Raw genomic sequence first — 13,412 nt, 5'->3', positions numbered from 1 at the left:
TTGGCAAAGGGATATTTGGAAGCCCATAGAGAGCTATGGTGAAAAAGGAAATATCTTCCGTTCAAAACTGGAAAGAAGCTTTCTGAGAAACTGCTCTGTGTTCTGTTAATTCATCTCACAGAGTTACATCTTTCCCTTCAAGAAGCCTTTCGCTAAGGCTGTTCTTGTGGAATTGGCAAAGGGATATTTGGAAGCCCATAGAGGGCTATGGTGAAAAAGGAAATATCTTCCGTTCAAAACTGGAAAGAAGCTTTCTGAGAAACTTCTCTGTGTTCTGTTAATTCATCTCACAGAGTTACATCTTTCCCTTCAAGACGGCTTTCGCTAAGGCTGTTCTTGTGGAATTGGCAAAGGGATATTTGGAAGCCCATAGAGGGCTATGGTGAAAAAGGAAATATCTTCCGTTCAAAACTGGAAAGAAGCTTTCTGAGAAACTTCTCTGTGTTCTGTTAATTCATCTCACAGAGTTACATCTTTCCCTTCAAGAAGGCTTTCGCTAAGGCTGTTCTTGTGGAATTGGCAAAGGGATATTTGGAAGCCCATAGAGGGCTATGGTGAAAAAGGAAATATCTTCCGTTCAAAACTGGAAAGAAGCTTTCTGAGAAACTGCTCTGTGTTCTGTTAATGCATCTCACAGAGTTACATCTTTCCCTTCAAGAAGGCTTTCGCTAAGGCTGTTCTTGTGGAATTGGCAAAGGGATATTTGGAAGCCCTTAGAGGGCTATGGTGAAAAAGGAAATATCTTCCGTTCAAAACTGCAAAGAAGCTTTCTGAGAAACTGCTCTGTGTTCTGTTAATGCATCTCACAGAGTTACATCTTTCCCTTCAAGAAGCCTTTCGCTAACGCTGTTCTTGTGGAATTTGCAAAGGGATATTTGGAAACCCATGGAGGGCTATGGTGAAAAAGGAAATATCTTCCGTTCAAAACTGGAAAGAAGCTTTCTGAGAAACTGCTCTGTGTTCTGTTAATTCGTCTCACAGAGTTACATCTTTCCCTTCAAGAAGCCTTTCGCTAAGGCTGTTCTTGTGCAATTGGCCAACGGATATTTGGAAGCCCATAGAGGGCTATGGTGAAAAAGGAAATATCTTCCGTTCAAAACTGGAAAGAAGCTTTCTGAGAAACTGCACTGTGTTCTGTTAATTCATCTCACAGAGTTACATCTTTCCCTTCAAGAAGCCTTTCGCTAAGGCTGTTCTTGTGGAATTGGCAAAGGGATATTTGGAAGTCCATAGAGGGCTATGGTGAAAAAGGAAATATCTTCCGTTCAAAACTGGAAAGAAGCTTTCTGAGAAACTGCTCTGTGTTCTGTTAATTCATCTCACAGAGTTACATCTTTCCCTTCAAGAAGCCTTTCGCTAAGGCTGTTCTTGTGGAATTGGCCAACGGATATTTGGAAGCCCATAGAGGGCTAGGGTGAAAAAGGAAATATCTTCCGTTCAAAACTGGAAAGAAGCTTTCTGAGAAACTGCTCTGTGTTCTATTAATTCATCTCACAGAGTTACATCTTTCCCTTCAAGAAGCCTTTCGCTAAGGCTGTTCTTGTGGAATTGGCAAACGGATATTTGGAAGCCCATAGAGGGCTAGGGTGAAAAAGGAAATATCTTCCGTTCAAAACTGGAAAGAAGCTTTCTGAGAAACTGCTCTGTGTTCTGTTAATTCGTCTCACAGAGTTACATCTTTCCCTTCAAGAAGCCTTTCGCTAAGGCTGTTCTTGTGGAATTGGCCAAGGGATATTTGGAAGCCCATAGAGGGCTATGGTGAAAAAGGAAATATCTTCCGTTCAAAACTGGAAAGAAGCTTTCTGAGAAACTGCTCTGTGTTCTGTTAATTCGTCTCAAAGAGTTACATCTTTCCCTTCAAGAAGCCTTTCTCTAAGGCTGTTCATGTGGAATTGGCCAACGGATATTTGGAAGCCCATAGAGGGCTATGGTGAAAAAGGAAATATCTTCCGTTCAAAACTGGAAAGAAGCTTTCTGAGAAACTGCACTGTGTTCTGTTAATTCATCTCACAGAGTTACATCTTTCCCTTCAAGAAGCCTTTCGCTAAGGCTGTTCTTGTGGAATTGGCAAAGGGATATTTGGAAGCCCATAGAGGGCTATGGTGAAAAAGGAAATAACTTCCGTTCAAAACTGGAAAGAAGCTTTCTGAGAAACTGCTCTGTGTTCTGTTAATTCATCTCACAGAGTCACATCTTTCCCTTCAAGAAGCCTTTCGCTAAGGCTGTTCTTGTGGAATTGGCAAAGGGATATTTGGAAGCCCATAGAGGGCTATGGTGAAAAAGGAAATATCTTCCGTTCAAAACTGGAAAGAAGCTTTCTGAGAAACTGCTCTGTGTTCTGTTAATTCATCTCACAGAGTTACATCTTTCCCTTCAAGAAGCCTTTCGCTAAGGCTGTTCTTGTGGAATTGGCAAAGGGATATTTGGAAGCCCATAGAGGGGTATGGTGAAAAAGGAAATAACTTCCGTTCAAAACTGGAAAGAAGCTTTCTGAGAAACTGCTCTGTGTTCTGTTAATTTGTCTCACAGAGTTACATCTTTCCCTTCAAGAAGCCTTTCGCTAAGGCTGTTCTTGTGGAATTGGCAAAGCGGAATTTGGAATCCCATAGAGGGCTATGGTGAAAAAGGAAATATCTTCCGTTCAAAACTGGAAAGAAGCTTTCTGAGAAACTGCTCTGTGTTCTGTTAATTCGTCTCACAGAGTTACATCTTTCCCTTCAAGAAGCCTTTCGCTAAGGCTGTTCTTGTGGAATTGGCAAAGGGATATTTGGAAGCCCATAGAGGGCTATGGTGAAAAAGGAAATATCTTCCGTTCAAAACTGGAAAGAAGCTTTCTGAGAAACTGCTCTGTGTTCTGTTAATTCATCTCACAGAGTTACATCTTTCCCTTTAAGAAGCCTTTCGCTAAGGCTCTTCTTCTGGAATTGGCAAAGGGATATTTGGAAGCCCATAGAGGGCTATGGTGAAAAAGGAAATATCTTCCGTTCAAAACTGGAAAGAAGCTTTCTGAGAAACTGCTCTGTGTTCTGTTAATTCGTCTCACAGAGTTACATCTTTCCCTTCAAGAAGCCTTTCGCTAAGGCTGTTCTTGTGGAATTGGCAAAGGGATATTTGGAAGCCCATAGAGGGCTATGGTGAAAAAGGAAATATCTTCCGTTCAAAACTGGAAAGAAGCTTTCTGAGAAACTGCTCTGTGTTCTGTTAATTCGTCTCACAGAGTTACATCTTTCCCTTCAAGAAGCCTTTCTCTAAGGCTGTTCATGTGGAATTGGCCAACGGATATTTGGAAGCCCATAGAGGGCTATGGTGAAAAAGGAAATATCTTCCGTTCAAAACTGGAAAGAAGCTTTCCGAGAAACTGCACTGTGTTCTGTTAATTCATCTCACAGAGTTACATCTTTCCCTTCAAGAATCCTTTCGCTAAGGCTGTTCTTGTGGAATTGGCAAAGGGATATTTGGAAGCCCATAGAGGGCTATGGTGAAAAAGGAAATATCTTCCGTTCAAAACTGGAAAGAAGCTTTCTGAGAAACTGCTCTGTGTTCTGTTAATTCATCTCACAGAGTTACATCTTTCCCTTCAAGAAGCCTTTCGCTAAGGCTGTTCTTGTGGAATTGGCAAAGGGATATTTGGAAGCCCATAGAGGGCTATGGTGAAAAAGGAAATATCTTCCGTTCAAAACTGGAAAGAAGCTTTCTGAGAAACTGCTCTGTGTTCTGTTAATTCATCTCACAGAGTTACATCTTTCCCTTCAAGAAGCCTTTCGCTAAGGCTGTTCTTGTGGAATTGGCAAAGGGATATTTGGAAGCCCATAGAGGGGTATGGTGAAAAAGGAAATAAGTTCCGTTCAAAACTGGAAAGAAGCTTTCTGAGAAACTGCTCTGTGTTCTGTTAATTTGTCTCACAGAGTTACATCTTTCCCTTCAAGAAGCCTTTCGCTAAGGCTGTTCTTGTGGAATTGGCAAAGCGGAATTTGGAAGCCCATAGAGGCCTATGGTGAAAAAGGAAATATCTTCCCTTCAAAACTGGAAAGAAGCTTTCTGAGAAACTGCTCTGTGTTCTGTTAATTCGTCTCACAGAGTTACATCTTTCCCTTCAAGAAGCCTTTCGCTAAGGCTGTTCTTGTGGAATTGGCAAAGGTATATTTGGAAGCCCATAGAGGGCTATGGTGAAAAAGGAAATATCTTCCGTTCAAAACTGGAAAGAAGCTTTCTGAGAAACTGCTCTGTGTTCTGTTAATTCATCTCACAGAGTTACATCTTTCCCTTCAAGAAGCCTTTCGCTAAGGCTGTTCTTGTGGAATTGGCAAAGGGATATTTGGAGGCCCATAGAGGGATATGGTGAAAAAGGAAATATCTTCCGTTCAAAACTGGAAAGGAGCTTTCTGAGAAACTGCTCTGTGTTCTGTTAATTCATCTCACAGAGTTACATCTTTCCCTTCAAGAAGCCTTTCGCTATGGCTGTTCTTGTGGAATTTGCCAAGGGATATTTGGAAGCCCATAGAGGGCTATGGTGAAAAAGGAAATATCTTCCGTTCAAAACTGGAAAGAAGCTTTCTGAGAAACTGCTCTGTGTTCTGTTACTTCGTCTCACAGAGTTACATCTTTCCCTTCAAGAAGCCTTTCGCTAAGGCTGTTCTTGTGGAATTGGCAAAGGGATATTTGGAAGCCAATAGAGGGCTATGGTGAAAAAGGAAATATCTTCCGTTCAAAACTGGAAAGAAGCTTTCTGAGAAACTGCTCTGTGTTCTGTTAATTCATCTCACAGAGTTACATCTTTCCCTTCAAGAAACCTTTCGCTAAGGCTGTTCCTCAGGAATTGGCAAAGGGATATTTGGAAGCCCATAGAGGGCTATGGTGAAAAAGGAAATATCTTCCGTTCAAAACTGGAAAGAAGCTTTCTGAGAAACCGCTCTGTGTTCTGTTAATTCATCTCACAGAGTTACATCTTTCCCTTCAAGAAGCCTTTCGCTAAGGCTGTTCTTGTGGAATTGGCAAAGGGATATTTGGAAGCCCATAGAGGGCTATGGTGAAAAAGGAAATATCTTCCGTTCAAAACTGGAAAGAAGCTTTCTGAGAAACTGCTCTGTGTTCTGTTAATTCATCTCACAGAGTTACATCTTTCCCGTCAAGAAGCCTTTCGCTAAGGCTGTTCTTGTGGGATTGGCAAAGGGATATTTGGAAGCCCATAGAGGGCTACGGTGAAAAAGGAAATATCTTCCGTTCAAAACTGCAAAGAAGCTTTCTGAGAAACTGCTCTGTGTTCTGTTAATTCGTCTCACAGAGTTACAACTTTCCCTACAAGAATCCTTTCGCTAAGGCTGTTCTTGTGGAATTGGAAAAGGGATATTTGGAAGCCCATAGAGGGCTATGGTGAAAAAGGAAATATCTTCCGTTCAAAACTGGAAAGAAGCTTTCTGAGAAACTGCTCTGTGTTCTGTTAATTCGTCTCACAGAGTTACATCTTTCCCTTCAAGAAGCCTTTCGCTAAGGCTCTTCTTGTGGAATTGGCCAAGGGATATTTGGAAGCCCATGGAGGGCTATGGTGAAAAAGGAAATATCTTCCGTTCAAAACTGGAAAGATGCTTTCTGAGAAACTGCTCTGTGTTCTGTTAATTCGTCTCACAGAGTTACATCTTTCCCTTCAAGAAGCCTTTCGCTAAGGTTGTTCTTGTGGAATTGGCAAAGGGATATTTGGAAGCCCATAGAGGGCTATGGTGAAAAAGGAAATATCTTCCGTTCAAAACTGGAAAGAAGCTTTCTGAGAAACTGCTCTGTGTTCTGTTAATTCATCTCACAGAGTTACATCTTTCCCTTCAAGAAGCCTTTCGGTAAGGCTGTTCTTGTGGAATATGCAAAGGGATATTTCGAAGCCCATAGAGGGCTATGGTGAAAAAGGAAATATCTTCCGTTCAAAACTGGAAAGAAGCTTTCTGAGAAACTGCTCTGTGTTCTGTTAATTCGTCTCACAGAGTTACATCTTTCCCTTCAAGAAGCCTTTCGCTAAGGTTCTTCTTGTGGAATTGGCCAAGGGATATTTGGAAGCCCATGGAGGGATATGGTGAAAAAGGAAATATCTTCCGTTCAAAACTGGAAAGATGCTTTCTGAGAAACTGCTCTGTGTTCTGTTAATTCGTCTCACAGAGTTACATCTTTCCCTTCAAGAAGCCTTTCGCTAAGGCTGTTCTTGTGGAATTGGCAAAGGGATATTTGGAAGACCATAGAGGGCTATGGTGAAAAAGGAAATATCTTCCGTTCAAAACTGGAAAGAAGCTTTCTGAGAAACCGCTCTGTGTTCTGTTAATTCATCTCACAGAGTTACATCTTTCCCTTCAAGAAGCCTTTCGCTAACGCTGTTCTTGTGGAATTGGCAAAGGGATATTTGGAAGCCCATAGAGGGCTATGGTGAAAAAGGAAATATCTTCCGTTCAAAACAGGAAAGAAGCTTTCTGAGAAACTGCTCTGTGTTCTGTTAATTCATCTCACAGAGATACATCTTTCTCTTCAAGAAGCCTTTCGCTAAGGCTGTTCTTGTGGAATTGGCAAAGGGATATTTGGAAGCCCATAGAGGGCTATGGTGAAAAAGGAAATATCTTCCGTTCAAAACTGGAAAGAAGCTTTCTGAGAAACTGCTCTGTGTTCTGTTAATTCGTCTCACAGAGTTACATCTTTCCCTTCAAGAAGCCTTTCGCTAAGGCTTTTCTTGTGGAATTGGCAAAGGGATATTTGGAAGCCCATAGAGGGCTATGGTGAAAAAGGAAATATCTTCCGTTCAAAACTGGAAAGAAGCTTTCTGAGAAACTGCTCTGTGTTCTGTTAATTCGTCTCACAGAGTTACATCTTTCCCTTCAAGAAGCCTTTCGCTAAGGCTGTTCTTGTGGAATTGGCAAAGGGATATTTGGAAGCCCATAGAGGGCTTTGGTGAAAAAGGAAATATCTTCCGTTCAAAACTGGAAAGAAGCTTTCTGAGAAACTGCTCTGTGTTCTGTTAATTCATCTCACACAGTTACATCTTTCCCTTTAAGAAGCCTTTCGCTAAGGCTGTTCTTGTGGAATTGGCAAAGGGATATTTGGAAGCCCATAGAGGGCTATGGTGAAAAAGGAAATATCTTCCGTTCAAAACTGGAAAGAAGCTTTCTGAGAAACTGCTCTGTGTTCTGTTAATTCGTCTCACAGAGTAACATCTTTCCCTTCAAGAAGCCTTTCGCTAAGGCTGTTCTTGTGGAATTGGCAATGGGATATTTGGAAGCCCATAGAGGGCTTTGGTGAAAAAGGAAATATCTTCCGTTCAAAACTGGAAAGAAGCTTTCTGAGAAACTGCTCTGTGTTCTGTTAATTCATCTCACACAGTTACATCTTTCCCTTTAAGAAGCCTTTCGCTAAGGCTGTTCTTGTGGAATTGGCAAAGGGATATTTGGAAGCCCATAGAGGGCTATGGTGAAAAAGGAAATATCTTCCGTTCAAAACTGGAAAGAAGCTTTCTGAGAAACCGCTCTGTGTTCTGTTAATTCATCTCACAGAGTAACATCTTTCCCTTCAAGAAGCCTTTCGCTAAGGCTGTTCTTGTGGAATTGGCAAAGGGGTATTTGGAAGCCCATAGAGGGCTATGGTGAAAAAGGAAATATCTTCCGTTCAAAACTGGAAAGAAGCTTTCTGAGAAACTGCTCTGTGTTCTGTTAATTCAACTCACAGAGTTATATCTTTCCCTTCAAGAAGCCTTTCGCTAAGGCTGTTCTTGTGGAATTGGCAAAGGGATATTTGGAAGCCCATAGAGAGCTATGGTGAAAGAGGAAATATCTTCCGTTCAAAACTGGAAAGAAGCTTTCTGAGAAACTGCTCTGTATTCTGTTAATTCGTCTCACAGAGTTACATCTTTCCCTTCAAGAAGCCTTTCGCTAAGGCTGTTCTTGTGGAATTGGCAAAGGGATATTTGGAAGCCCATAGAGGGCTATGGTGAAAAAGGAAATATCTTCCGTTCAAAACTGGAAAGAAGCTTTCTGAGAAACTGCTCTGTGTTCTGTTAATTCATCTCACAGAGTTACATCTTTCCCTTCAAGAAGCCTTTCGGTAAGGCTGTTCTTGTGGAATATGCAAAGGGATATTTCGAAACCCATAGAGGGCTATGGTGAAAAAGGAAATATCTTCCGTTCAAAACTGGAAAGAAGCTTTCTGAGAAACTGCTCTGTGTTCTGTTAATTCATCTCACAGAGTTACATCTTTCCCTTCAAGAAGCCTTTCGCTAAGGCTGTTCTTGTGGAATTGGCAAAGGGATATTTGAAAGCCCATAGAGGGCTATGGTGAAAAAAGATATATCTTCCCTTCAAAACTGGAAAGAAGCTTTCTGAGAAACTGCTCTGTGTTCTGTTAATTCGTCTCACAGAGTTACATCTTTCCCTTCAAGAAGCCTTTCGATAAGGCTGTTCTTCAGGAATTGGCAAAGGGATATTTGGAAGCCCATAGAGGGCTATGGTGAAAAAGGAAATATCTTCCGTTCAAAACTGGAAAGAAGCTTTCTGAGAAACTGCTCTGTGTTCTGTTAATTCATCTCACAGAGTTCCATCTTTCCCTTCAAGAAGCCTTTCGCTAAGGCTCTTCTTGTGGAATTGGAAAAGGGATATTTGGAAGCCCATAGAGGGCTATGGTGAAAAAGGAAATATCTTCCGTTCAAAACTGGAAAGAAGCTTTCTGAGAAACTGCTCAGTGTTCTGTTAATTCATCTCACAGAGTTACATCTTTCCCTTCAAGAAACCTTTCGCTAAGGCTGTTCTTGTGGAATTGGCAAAGAGATATTTGGAAGCCCATAGAGGGCTATGGTGAAAAAGGAAATATCTTCCGTTCAAAACTGGAAAGAAGCTTTCTGAGAAACTGCTCTGTGTTCTGTTAATTCATCTCACAGAGTTACATCTTTCCCTTCAAGAAGCCTTTCGCTAAGGCTGTTCTTGTGGAATTGGCCAAGGGATATTTGGAAGCCCATAGAGGGCTATGGTGAAAAAGGAAATATCTTCCGTTCAAAACTGGAAAGAAGCTTTCTGAGAAACCGCTCTGTGTTCTGTTAATTCATCTCACAGAGTTATATCTTTCCCTTCAAGAAGCCTTTCGCTAAGGCTGTTCTTGTGGAATTGGCAAAGGGATATTTGGAAGCCCATAGAGGGCTATGGTGAAAAAGGAAATATCTTCCGTTCAAAACAGGAAAGAAGCTTTCTGAGAAACTGCTCTGTGTTCTGTTAATTCATCTCACAGAGATACATCTTTCTCTTCAAGAAGCCTTTCGCTAAGGCTGTTCTTGTGGAATTGGCAAAGGGATATTTGGAAGCCCATAGAGGGCTATGGTGAAAAAGGAAATATCTTCCGTTCAAAACTGGAAAGAAGCTTTCTGAGAAACTGCTCTGTGTTCTGTTAATTCATCTCACAGAGTTACATCTTTCCCTTCAAGAAGCCTTTCGCTAAGGCTCTTCTTGTGGAATTGGAAAAGGGATATTTGGAAGCCCATAGAGGGCTATGGTGAAAAAGGAAATATCTTCCGTTCAAAACTGGAAAGAAGCTTTCTGAGAAACTGCTCTGTGTTCTGTTAATTCATCTCACAGAGTTACATCTTTCCCTTCAAGAAGCCTTTCGCTAAGGCTGTTCTTGTGGAATTGGCCAAGGGATATTTGGAAGCCCATAGAGGGCTATGGTGAAAAAGGAAATATCTTCCGTTCAAAACTGGAAAGAAGCTTTCTGAGAAACCGCTCTGTGTTCTGTTAATTCATCTCACAGAGTTATATCTTTCCCTTCAAGAAGCCTTTCGCTAAGGCTGTTCTTGTGGAATTGGCCAAGGGATATTTGGAAGCCCATAGAGGGCTATGGTGAAAAAGGAAATATCTTCCGTTCAAAACTGGAAAGAAGCTTTCTGAGAAACCGCTCTGTGTTCTGTTAATTCATCTCACAGAGTTATATCTTTCCCTTCAAGAAGCCTTTCGCTAAGGCTGTTCTTGTGGAATTGGCAAAGGGATATTTGGAAGCCCATAGAGGGCTATGGTGAAAAAGGAAATATCTTCCGTTCAAAACAGGAAAGAAGCTTTCTGAGAAACTGCTCTGTGTTCTGTTAATTCATCTCACAGAGATACATCTTTCTCTTCAAGAAGCCTTTCGCTAAGGCTGTTCTTGTGGAATTGGCAAAGGGATATTTGGAAGCCCATAGAGGGCTATGGTGAAAAAGGAAATATCTTCCGTTCAAAACTGGAAAGAAGCTTTCTGAGAAACTGCTCTGTGTTCTGTTAATTCATCTCACAGAGTTACATCTTTCCCTTCAAGAAGCCTTTCGCTAAGGCTGTTCTTGTGGAATTGGCAAAGGGATATTTGGAAGCCCATAGAGGGGTATGGTGAAAAAGGAAATAACTTCCGTTCAAAACTGGAAAGAAGCTTTCTGAGAAACTGCTCTGTGTTCTGTTAATTTGTCTCACAGAGTTACATCTTTCGCTTCAAGAAGCCTTTCGCTAAGGCTGTTCTTGTGGAATTGGCAAAGCGGAATTTGGAAGCCCATAGAGGGCTATGGTGAAAAAGGAAATATCTTCCCTTCAAAACTGGAAAGAAGCTTTCTGAGAAACTGCTCTGTGTTCTGTTAATTCGTCTCACAGAGTTACATCTTTCCCTTCAAGAAGCCTTTCGCTAAGGCTGTTCTTGTGGAATTGGCAAAGGTATATTTGGAAGCCCATAGAGGGCTATGGTGAAAAAGGAAATATCTTCCGTTCAAAACTGGAAAGAAGCTTTCTGAGAAACTGCTCTGTGTTCTGTTAATTCATCTCACAGAGTTACATCTTTCCCTTCAAGAAGCCTTTCGCTAAGGCTGTTCTTGTGGAATTGGCAAAGGGATATTTGGAGGCCCATAGAGGGATATGGTGAAAAAGGAAATATCTTCCGTTCAAAACTGGAAAGGAGCTTTCTGAGAAACTGCTCTGTGTTCTGTTAATTCATCTCACAGAGTTACATCTTTCCCTTCAAGAAGCCTTTCGCTATGGCTGTTCTTGTGGAATTTGCCAAGGGATATTTGGAAGCCCATAGAGGGCTATGGTGAAAAAGGAAATATCTTCCGTTCAAAACTGGAAAGAAGCTTTCTGAGAAACTGCTCTGTGTTCTGTTACTTCGTCTCACAGAGTTACATCTTTCCCTTCAAGAAGCCTTTCGCTAAGGCTGTTCTTGTGGAATTGGCAAAGGGATATTTGGAAGCCAATAGAGGGCTATGGTGAAAAAGGAAATATCTTCCGTTCAAAACTGGAAAGAAGCTTTCTGAGAAACTGCTCTGTGTTCTGTTAATTCATCTCACAGAGTTACATCTTTCCCTTCAAGAAACCTTTCGCTAAGGCTGTTCCTCAGGAATTGGCAAAGGGATATTTGGAAGCCCATAGAGGGCTATGGTGAAAAAGGAAATATCTTCCGTTCAAAACTGGAAAGAAGCTTTCTGAGAAACCGCTCTGTGTTCTGTTAATTCATCTCACAGAGTTACATCTTTCCCTTCAAGAAGCCTTTCGCTAAGGCTGTTCTTGTGGAATTGGCAAAGGGATATTTGGAAGCCCATAGAGGGCTATGGTGAAAAAGGAAATATCTTCCGTTCAAAACTGGAAAGAAGCTTTCTGAGAAACTGCTCTGTGTTCTGTTAATTCATCTCACAGAGTTACATCTTTCCCTTCAAGAAGCCTTTCGCTAAGGCTGTTCTTGTGGGATTGGCAAAGGGATATTTGGAAGCCCATAGAGGGCTATGGTGAAAAAGGAAATATCTTCCGTTCAAAACTGCAAAGAAGCTTTCTGAGAAACTGCTCTGTGTTCTGTTAATTCGTCTCACAGAGTTACAACTTTCCCTACAAGAATCCTTTCGCTAAGGCTGTTCTTGTGGAATTGGAAAAGGGATATTTGGAAGCCCATAGAGGGCTATGGTGAAAAAGGAAATATCTTCCGTTCAAAACTGGAAAGAAGCTTTCTGAGAAACTGCTCTGTGTTCTGTTAATTCGTCTCACAGAGTTACATCTTTCCCTTCAAGAAGCCTTTCGCTAAGGCTCTTCTTGTGGAATTGGCCAAGGGATATTTGGAAGCCCATGGAGGGCTATGGTGAAAAAGGAAATATCTTCCGTTCAAAACTGGAAAGATGCTTATTGAGAAACTGCTCTGTGTTCTGTTAATTCGTCTCACAGAGTTACATCTTTCCCTTCAAGAAGCCTTTCGCTAAGGCTGTTCTTGTGGAATTGGCAAAGGGATATTTGGAAGACCATAGAGGGCTATGGTGAAAAAGGAAATATCTTCCGTTCAAAACTGGAAAGAAGCTTTCTGAGAAACCGCTCTGTGTTCTGTTAATTCATCTCACAGAGTTACATCTTTCCCTTCAAGAAGCCTTTCGCTAACGCTGTTCTTGTGGAATTGGCAAAGGGATATTTGGAAGCCCATAGAGGGCTATGGTGAAAAAGGAAATATCTTCCGTTCAAAACAGGAAAGAAGCTTTCTGAGAAACTGCTCTGTGTTCTGTTAATTCATCTCACAGAGATACATCTTTCTCTTCAAGAAGCCTTTCGCTAAGGCTGTTCTTGTGGAATTGGCAAAGGGATATTTGGAAGCCCATAGAGGGCTATGGTGAAAAAGGAAATATCTTCCGTTCAAAACTGGAAAGAAGCTTTCTGAGAAACTGCTCTGTGTTCTGTTAATTCGTCTCACAGAGTTACATCTTTCCCTTCAAGAAGCCTTTCGCTAAGGCTTTTCTTGTGGAATTGGCAAAGGGATATTTGGAAGCCCATAGAGGGCTATGGTGAAAAAGGAAATATCTTCCGTTCAAAACTGGAAAGAAGCTTTCTGAGAAACTGCTCTGTGTTCTGTTAATTCGTCTCACAGAGTTACATCTTTCCCTTCAAGAAGCCTTTCGCTAAGGCTGTTCTTGTGGAATTGGCAAAGGGATATTTGGAAGCCCATAGAGGGCTTTGGTGAAAAAGGAAATATCTTCCGTTCAAAACTGGAAAGAAGCTTTCTGAGAAACTGCTCTGTGTTCTGTTAATTCATCTCACACAGTTACATCTTTCCCTTTAAGAAGCCTTTCGCTAAGGCTGTTCTTGTGGAATTGGCAAAGGGATATTTGGAAGCCCATAGAGGGCTATGGTGAAAAAGGAAATATCTTCCGTTCAAAACTGGAAAGAAGCTTTCTGAGAAACCGCTCTGTGTTCTGTTAATTCATCTCACAGAGTAACATCTTTCCCTTCAAGAAGCCTTTCGCTAAGGCTGTTCTTGTGGAATTGGCAAAGGGGTATTTGGAAGCCCATAGAGGGCTATGGTGAAAAAGGAAATATCTTCCGTTCAAAACTGGAAAGAAGCTTTCTGAGAAACTGCTCTGTGTTCTGTTAATTCAACTCACAGAGTTACATCTTTCACTTCAAGAAGCCTTTCGCTAAGGCTGTTCTTGT

This window comes from Chlorocebus sabaeus, chromosome 3, assembly GCF_047675955.1.
Source record: "Chlorocebus sabaeus isolate Y175 chromosome 3, mChlSab1.0.hap1, whole genome shotgun sequence".
Taxonomy (NCBI): Eukaryota; Metazoa; Chordata; class Mammalia; order Primates; family Cercopithecidae; genus Chlorocebus; species Chlorocebus sabaeus.
Note: the sequence above shows the minus strand (reverse complement) of the source record.